Below are 9,342 nucleotides of genomic sequence, written 5' to 3'. Positions count from 1 at the left end.
CTTGCCACTTATCAGCCCAAGCCTGGATGTTGTCCAGGTCTTGCTGCATGCGGGCATTGACTGCTTCATTATCTGAGGGGTTGCGAATGGAACTGAACACTGTGCAATCATCAGCGAACATCCAACCTTATGATGGAGGGAAGGTCATTGATGAAGCAGCTGAAGATGGTTGGGCCTTGGACACTGCCCTCAGGAACTCCTGCAGCAATGTCCTGGGGCTGAGATGATTGGCCTCCAACAACCACTACTGTCTTCCTTTGTGCTAGGTATGACTTCAGCCACAGGAGAGTTTTCCCCCTGATTCCCATTGACTCCAATTTTACTAGGGCTCCTTGGTGCCACACTCGGTCAAATGCTGCCTTGATGTCAAGAGCAGTCACTCTCACCTCACCTCTGGAATTCAGCTCTTTTGTCCATGTTTGGACCAAGGCTGTAATGACGTCTCATGCTTAGAATTCTTGCGTTCAGTCGTATTTACCTACATTTTGGACCCCCTCAAACTGACAATATCAGGATGGTGGGCGCAATGGATCTATTGCACTGTACAACTGAGGAGGAGGCACGTCACCATCCACAGCAGGCATGGCGTGCAGCTCTGGGAGTTGAAGGCCCACAAGACTTCTGCAAAGGAGCAGAGAGGGGACCAACGGAAGGGGGGACGTCGCAGGAGACACTATCCATGTGAGAGGGTCTACAGGCAGAGGCTGAGCTTCCTGGACCTCTCTGAGGAACAGTGTCTATGCAGGCTCAGATTGAGTCACCAGGTGGTCGTAGACATCTGCACTCTCCTTCATGCAGAACAGCTCCTGGCTGGGCCTGGTGGACATGCATTGCCCTTCGCAGTTAAAGTAACCACTGCCCCCAATTTCATCACCTTTGGATCCTTCCAGGGCACCACCAGTGACATTACCAGGATCTCTTAGTTGTCTGCACATAAGTGTATACGACAGGTCACAGATGGCTTGTTTGCCAGGGCATCCGGCTACGTCAACTTCCCCATTGACGACATCAGCCAGACTGAGAGGGCAATGGGTTTCCACTCTCTCATTGGCTTCCCACGGGTGTAGGGCGCAATTGATTGCACAAACGTAGCAATCCGAGGACCCCCGCACATGAGCCAGGACTGTTCACCAACCAAAAGGGATATCACTACATCAATTTGCGACCACCGGAAGTGATTTCTGCAGGTGTGTGCCAAATTCCCTGGCAGCTGCCATGATTCCTTCATTTTACGCGAGTCCAACATCCTGGACCTCTTCCACGCACAAGACAGACTCACTTCCTGACTCCCCAAAGCCTTTCCACCATCTACAAGGCACAAGTCAGGAGTGTGATGGAATACTCTCCGCTTGCCTGGATGAGTGCAGCTCCAACAACACTCAAGAAGCTCGACACCATCCAGGACAAAGCAGCCCGCTTGATTGGCACCCCATCCACCACCCTAAACATTCACTCTCTTCACCACCGGCGTACCGTGGCTGCAGTGTGTACCATCCACAGGATGCACTGCAGCAACTCGCCAAGGCTTCTTCGACAGCACCTCCCAAACCCGCGACCTCTACCATCTAAAAGGACAAGGGGGGGCAGCAGGCACATGGGAACAACACCACCTGCACGTTCCCCTCCAAGTCACACACCATCCCAACTTGGAAATATATCGCCGTTCCTTCATCGTCACTGGGTCAAAATCCTGGAACTCCCTTCCTAACAGCTCTGTGGGAGAACCTTCACCACACGCACTGCAACGGTTCAAGACGGCGGCTCACCACCACCTCAAGGGCAATTAGGGATGGGCAATAAATGCTGACCATAAACGAATAAAAAAAAACATGAGGATGAGAATTTTAAAATTGAGGCATTAATGGACCGGGAGCCAACGAATTAGACTGGAGGTTTAGCAGTGCTGAGGAGGGAAATGTAGGGATTCGTAGCTTTCTGCACATTCTTTCCATTCTTTTAATGTCTTTTCACTGTCTCACTGAGATGACCTTATAGATCAACAGTTTCCTATTAAACAGTTTGCAGGTCATTCAACTCACTGACCTCCTGTCTGCTGTTGGTGTATCTGTTGAACAAAAATAGAAAAAGCTAGAGAAACTCAGCAGGTCAGGCAGCATCTGTCAAGAAATCAGAAATCAGCCTATATTTTGGCTTTAGGCACTTCCTCAGAACTGAAAGATATTACAGATGAACAGCATTTAAAAAGGAACAGGACAAGGGGAAAGGGGAAGGGGAGATGAAAGAAATACTATGAAAAAGGAATAGAATGCTGTGTAAAGTGGTATGGTGGGGAACAGGAGATGGTTAAATGGCAGGAATGATATTTGCAGGAGACAAAAGGAGCCATAGTGAGAGAAATCAAAAATATTTACAAAACACAGTGAGCGTGCGAAGAGCTAAAGGGGGATAGGTAAGTAAAATGGGAAGCATGAAAAACTGACAAAGTGAAGCAGGCTCCAATGGCCCAGGAGTCTGGTGGAAGAGAAAAGTACATCAACACCAAGGATACAGACCATCCCGCCAACACAGTGTTTCGACGAGGGAAGTGGGGTAGTGGGTCACCCCTTCAAGCACCATCCCGCTCCCCTCCCCATCCCCAGAAATACTGGCACACCCATCCTACATTGTCAGCCAGAGGGGAAGTGGGAGCTATAGTTATTGCCTGAATTTGTTAACGACAATATTAAGGCTGCAAAGTGCCCAGTAGAAAGATGAGGTGTTGTTCCTCAAGCTTGCATTGAGCTTAATTAGAACAGTGTTTAAAAAAAAAGAAAGACTTGCATTTGTATAACACCTTTCACAACCTCAGGACATCTGAAAGCGCTTTACAATGAATGAAGTAATTTTGAAGTGTAGTTACTGTTGTAATGTAGGAAATGCGGCAGCCAATTTGCGGAAAGCAAGGTCCCACAAACAGCAATATGTTAATGACCACATAATCTGTTTTAGTGATTTTGGCTGAGGTATAAATATTGGCCAGGCCACCGGGGAGAACTCCCCTGCTCTTCTTCAAAATTGTGCCATGGGATCTTTTATGTCCACCTGAGAGGGCAGACGGGCCTTGGTTTAACGTCTCATCCAAAAGTCGGCACCATCGACAGTGTAGGACTCCCTCAGAACTGCACTGGAGTGTCAGCCTAGATTTTGTACTCAAGTCTCTGGAGTGGAGCTTGAACCCACAACCTTCTGACTTGGAGACCATAAGGCCATAAGAGATAGGAGCAGGAGTAGGCCATTTGGCCCTTCGAGCCTGCTCCGCCATTCAATGAGATCATGGCTGATCTGATTTTTACCTCAACTCCACTTTCCCGCCCTTTCCCCATATCCTTTGACTCCCTTGCTGATCAAAAATTTGTCTAACTCAGCCTTGAATGTATTCAATGACTCAGCCTCCACAGCTTTTTGAGGTATAGAATTCCAAAGATTCACGACCCTCTGGGAGAAGAAATTCCTCCTCATTTCCATCTTAAACGGGCGACCCCTTATTCTGAGACTACGCCCCCTAGTTTTAGATTCCCCCATGAGGGGTAACATCCTCTCAGCATCTACCCTATCGAGTCCCCTCAGAATCTTATATATTTCAATAAGATCTCCTCTCATTCTTCTAAACTCCAATGAGTATAGACCCAACCTGTTCAATCTTTCCTCATAAGATAACCCTTCCATACCTGCAATCAACCTAGTGAACCTTCTCTGAACTGCCTCCAATGCAAGCATATCCTTCCTTAAATAAGGGCACCAGAACTGTACGCAGTACTCCAGGTGTGGTCTCACCAGCACCCTGTACAGTTGTAGCATGACTTCCCTGCTTTTATACTCCATCCCCCTAGAAATGAAGGCCAATATTCCATTTGCCTTCCGGATTGCCTGCTGCACCTCTATGTTGACTTTTTGTGTTTCATGTACGAGGACATCCAGATCCCTCTGTACCACAGCATTTTGTAGTATTTCTCCATCAAATAATATTTTGCTTTTTTATTTTTCCTCCCAAAGTGGATGACTTCACATTTTCCCACATTATATTAGATCTGCCAAATTTTTTCCCATTCGCTTAACCTGTCAATATCCCTTTGCAGACACTTTGGGCTCGATTTTAGCAGGCCTGCGGGTTCCCAGCGGGTGGTCCTCCGGGAGCGTGGAAAACGCGGACGGCTAATTGCGTGCGTCCCCCACGCGATCGCGGGATAATTGAACTGGTTAAGCCCTGCTTCCGGGTTCTCCTCTCCCCAGCTGCGTGCCGGCCGGCTGCGCATGCGCAGTACCGTCGACGCGATGTAGGAGCTCCACTTAAAGGGGCAGTCTCCCAAAGCCCCTCCTGCTGCAATCAGTAGGCTACAGATGATGGCTCACCCGAGGGGAAAGGCTGCGCCACGTTTTTCAGACCTTGCGCTGCAGCTGATGCTGGAGGGCGTGAGGAGGAGGAGGGACACGCTCTTCCCCGCGGATGGACGCAAGTTCCCTGCCGCCGCCACCAGGAAGGCATGGGCAGAGGTGGCGGCGGAGGTCAGCAGCAGGGCCAACACCCCAAGGACATGGGAGCAGTGCCGCAAGCGCTTCAATGACCTCACTAGGTCTGGCAAGGTGAGTACACCAACGCACCCTCCCACAGCCCGTCCCCACCATCACGCCAAACAGATCACAACCCCTCCTGCACAGCCACCACTGCGCTTCATCAGCAATCCTCACAGCCACTCACTCACCATCCTCGCCGTGCCCGCAAGTACCCACCATCCCTGTCCCCACCCGAACACTACCACACACCCCAATCCCTATGCAATGGGATGGGCATGTGGCACACGCATCCTCCCATCCATCTGCCCCACGCTCAACCCACCCACACCGATGCTCGATGCGTCTCACTATGCAATACGCACCCACTCACGCATCTGTGGTTTGCCTTGACAGGAGAAGAGGAGCAAGAACAACAGGGAAAGGGCACGCACCGGAGGTGGCCCGCCGCAAGTGGTGGAGCTCACTGACGCAGAGGTGGAGGCGCTCGACCTCGCCCGCATGCCACATTGCCTGTCGGTGGCTGATGGTGAGTCTGTCGCTGCAGAAACGGCCGGTAAGGGAAAGCTGACACTCAACACTCATGATCGCGAGTGACCGTATCATCACCTGGCATCAGGCGCACCGTAATGTTTGTGCACATGCCTCATAGTGCCCTCTGTTCTCTTGCAGGGCCGTCTGCGAGCGATGCGATTGAGGAGGGCGATTCCTCAGAGGACATGGCGGTCTCTGAGGGTGCATCGTCACATCTGAGCCAACCATCCACCAGCGCAGAGACACGCACCTCGGTGGGTCCCCCTCGCCAACTAGTTGGGGTAGCACTTGGTGATTCACCGCGCACGAGTGAGCATGAGCAGACCCTGGTGGCAGGGGCAGCCGCAGAGGGTCCGCGACGGAGGGAGCACTCATCTCCAGGCTCTGCTCAGCCGGACCCAGATGCTGAACCCAGGGGGCCACCAGTGAAAAGGAGAGTCGTCGAGGGGCACCAGCTAATTGCTGAGGTACTGGGAGAGGTGCCGCGCGCATTGTCCACAATTGCGCAGGCGATGGAGGAGTCCAACTCCTGCATGCGGGCATTGGTGGCGCAGGCACAGGAGGGTACCGGCGACACAGTGTCGCGGGTAGGTGCGGGACTGTCTGCGGTGGAGGACAGGCTGGCCTCCCTCGAGCGTCACGCACAGCTCCACATCGAGTCCGTGCAGGCCCTGACAACGGCTGTACGGATTCAGGGTGAGCAACATTCCGCCGCCATCAACAGGCTGACGGATACACTAGGGGTGGCCTTGCAAGGCCTCACACATGCCATCCAAACTGCCGTCCAGCAGGGTGGAAGGGGTGATGTGGGCCGAGGCCACGAGAGGGATGATGGTGACCGGGGACATGGAAGCGGGGACGCTTCTCAAGGCGCCCCCACGTCCCATCCGTTGCCCCCCTCTCAACCAGTACCCGCAATGGTGCCTCCTCTCCAGGTGGCCGAGTCTGCCCCTGCCCCGGTGCAGGAGGAGCAGTCTGTGGAGGTGCCCTCACAGGCACCGAAACCCAGGGGGCGTCGGCCCAAAGCATCTACCCGGTCAGGGCGAGAACAGGAGCAACCTGCCACTACCTCTGCTGGAGCCACAGGGGTAGCACCACGTAGGGGTACCCGCAAAAGAAATCCAAAGGCGTTATAAGCACAAAGGGAATGCACCAGGGTGTCTATTAATTTGTACACTTTTTGTTTATATTATCTCACATTGGACATATTAAATACTATATTCTCACCACTCCTGCCACCTCTCGTCCATTCTTCCGCGGCCTGTGCAATAGGTGCGTTCCGTGCAGCCCAGCATGACGGCGAACACCTGCTGCCGCCCATTGGGCACACTGCTGTGGGTGCAGGAGTACTGGCAACAGTCTTCAGTGGAGGGGGCTGGTATGGCCCCTCGCATGTGCAGGTGAGGAGATGCGAGCGCCTCGCACTGTCTGACTCTAGGAGAACCGTTGACGTATGAGTGCCTCCCTGGCCCGGCGAGCATCCCGGTGAGTCGTGGTTCGGCGCATGGGTTGTCCACCATCCTCTGGCGCGTCCGCGTCCTCCTCCGCCTCCTCCTCCTCCTCCTCATCGACGTCCTCAATGTGGGTGGCGGGTGTGGATTGGGCCTCCTCCAGCGGCACCCCTCTCTGTTGGGCCATGTTATGCAGGGCACAGCAGACAACTATGATTCGTCCCACTCTGAATGGTGTGTATTGCAGCGCTCCCCCAGAACGATCAAGGCACCTGAAGCGCATCGTGAGCAGCCCTATGGTCTGCTCAATTGTAGACCTGGTAGCAGTGTGGCTGTCATTGTACCGACGCTCCGGCTCGGTGATGGGGTTCCTCAGAGGCGTCATGAGCCACGTGTGTAGGGGATACCCCTTGTCGCCGAGGAGCCAGCCGTTGCCGGCGTTGGGCGCCTGCAGGATGGGCGGGACGGTGGACTCCCTGAGGACGAAGGCATCGTGGCAGCTGCCGGGGTATCTGGCGCACACGTGTAGGAATCTCTGGCGGTGGTCACAGATGAGCTGGGCGTTCATGGAGTGATACCCCTTCCTGTTGATGAACAGCCCTGGCTCATGCGGAGGTGCCCGTATTGCGATGTGGGTGCAGTCGATTACACCATGTACCCGTGGGAAGCCAGCCATGGCATGGAATCCAACCGCCCTCTCCATCTGGCTGCGCTCGTCCATGGCGAAGTTGATGTAGTGCGAGGCCCTGCGGAACAACCCATCGGTGACCTGCCTTATGCACTTGTGTGCAGACGAATGACAGACCCCGGTGATGTCCCCGGTGGCACCCTGGAAGGATCCGGATGCAAAGAAGTTGAGGGCAGTGGTGACTTTGACGGCGACAGGTAGGAAGATGCTGCTTGGTCCATCAGGGAGCAGCTCGTCGTTAAGGAGGCTGCAGATGTCGGCGACTACCTGGCGATTGACTCTGAGCCGACGTATGCACTGCTCCTCGGAGAGGTCCATGAAGCTGAGCCTCGGTCTGTACACCCTGTGCGGAGGGTAGTGCCTCCTGCGACGCATCTCTCTCTGCGGTTGCCCTCCCTCCTGATGTGCAGGTGGGTGTGCCACAGCACCGTGTTGAGGGGCTCCACGTCTCCGAGGCGGACGGCGTGGACTGCGAGGCTGCTGGGGCTGGTCATGCTGTTCGTCCTCCGAGGATGTCAACGCACCACCCATCTGGCAGGTGTTGGTCTGAGGGGTTGTGCAGGGTAGGTGGGTGGTTCCTCGCACTGGGGCTGCGGTTTCACGTCGGTCTGTCCTCTGGCTTGGCGGGGGGTGGTGGAGGGCAGGGGATGCCCTACGTGATGCGGTGGCCTCCTGCGTGGGTGAGGGCTCTCCCCCGTGGAGTGCACCTTGGCAGCTGCCACAGGCTGCTGGCTGCAACACGCCTGGTTGGAGAGAGACTGTTTCCCCCAGTGTGTGAAACTCACTGCCTTGAAGCTAAAATCCCACACTTCCTGTTTTGACAGCTGCTTCAGCTCATTTAATGACCTCAACAAGCAAGGTAAGTACACTCAAGTGGAACCCCGCTGGCTTTAATTGCCTGCGGGATTCCCACCAGCGGGGCCTGCGCACGCACCCCCGCACGTCAGCGCGGCACCCGGAAGTGGCCGGGATCTCGGCACGATCCGGTCACGTGACTGGATATCGGGATTTTCGGGGCCCCCCCCGCTGGAAACCCGCAGGAAACCCGACGCTAAAATCGAGCCCTTTGTGTCCTCATCGCAACTTGCTTTGCCACCTATCTTTGTATCATCAGCAAATTTGGCCACAATACACTCTGGGCGCTAAATTGGGCCGTGTAGCGCCCATTGTTTCGGCGCTACACGGCCTCTCCAACATCCAAGATGGCGCAGATAACGAACGCTGGAATCATGTAAAGTAGGGAGAAAATGGCTTCAATTAATGTGCAACGCTGATTTAAAGTGATAGACACCATTTTGGGACTACTACTTCCTTAATAATAGATTCTAGCATTTTGCCAACGACAGATGTTAGGCTGACTTGTCTATAGTTATCTGCTTTCTGTCTCTTTCCCTTCTTGAATAGGGGTGTTATGTTTGCAGTTTTCCAATCTGCTGGGACCTTTCCAGAATCTAGAGTGCTACCACTAAGCCACAGCTAGAAGGTCAAAGACAGAGAGGTGAGAGTGGGACAGGGAATTAAGTGACAAGCGACAGGGAACTCAGGCTTGTATTTGCAAACAAAACAAAGATGTTCGGCAAAACTGACCCTCGGGAAATGAATCAATGCTGCACTGGGACACTCGCTGCAGCAGCGCGAAGATGAGGAGGACCAGTTAAAGGGGGAAAGAGGCATCCTGAAGATTTCAAAAGATTTTAAATAAAGGCCTCAGACTGGACCAAGGCCTCCCTGCATTGAAAGTTTGGGGCCATTACAGAAGGAAAGATGGCCACCACTAAACCCTCTCCCTCCAAGCAACAAAATGATGGGCCTTCCACTGCTGCCCAGAGTCTACCGCCACCCCTCTCCTGGCAGTCCCTGGGATTGGCAGCAGTAGCAGCGGATGGCAGAGAAATCGGGCAAATTCCCAGGCCCCACCTCCTCCTCATAATTTAAATGTAGCAGCAGGGTCAAGGGATGGCCAGCGTCTTCACTGCTGGAGCAGGGGGAAGAAAATCTATGGGCAGTGCTGGTAGTGACTGGGATGTGGCAATAGGCCTCCTCATCTGATTTCCCTTGCTATTCCGCTATTATACTATCCGATAGTGAAGGAAAATCCAGCCCAATGTATCTAATATATAGACTTAGTGGGAAAGATTCTCTGGGATTCCCCCAATCTCC

The sequence above is a fragment of the Heptranchias perlo genome, chromosome 6 (genome assembly GCF_035084215.1).
Source record: "Heptranchias perlo isolate sHepPer1 chromosome 6, sHepPer1.hap1, whole genome shotgun sequence".
Taxonomy (NCBI): domain Eukaryota; kingdom Metazoa; phylum Chordata; class Chondrichthyes; order Hexanchiformes; family Hexanchidae; genus Heptranchias; species Heptranchias perlo.
The sequence above is the reverse complement of the archived record's forward strand: the minus strand, read 5'-3'. Positions refer to the sequence as shown.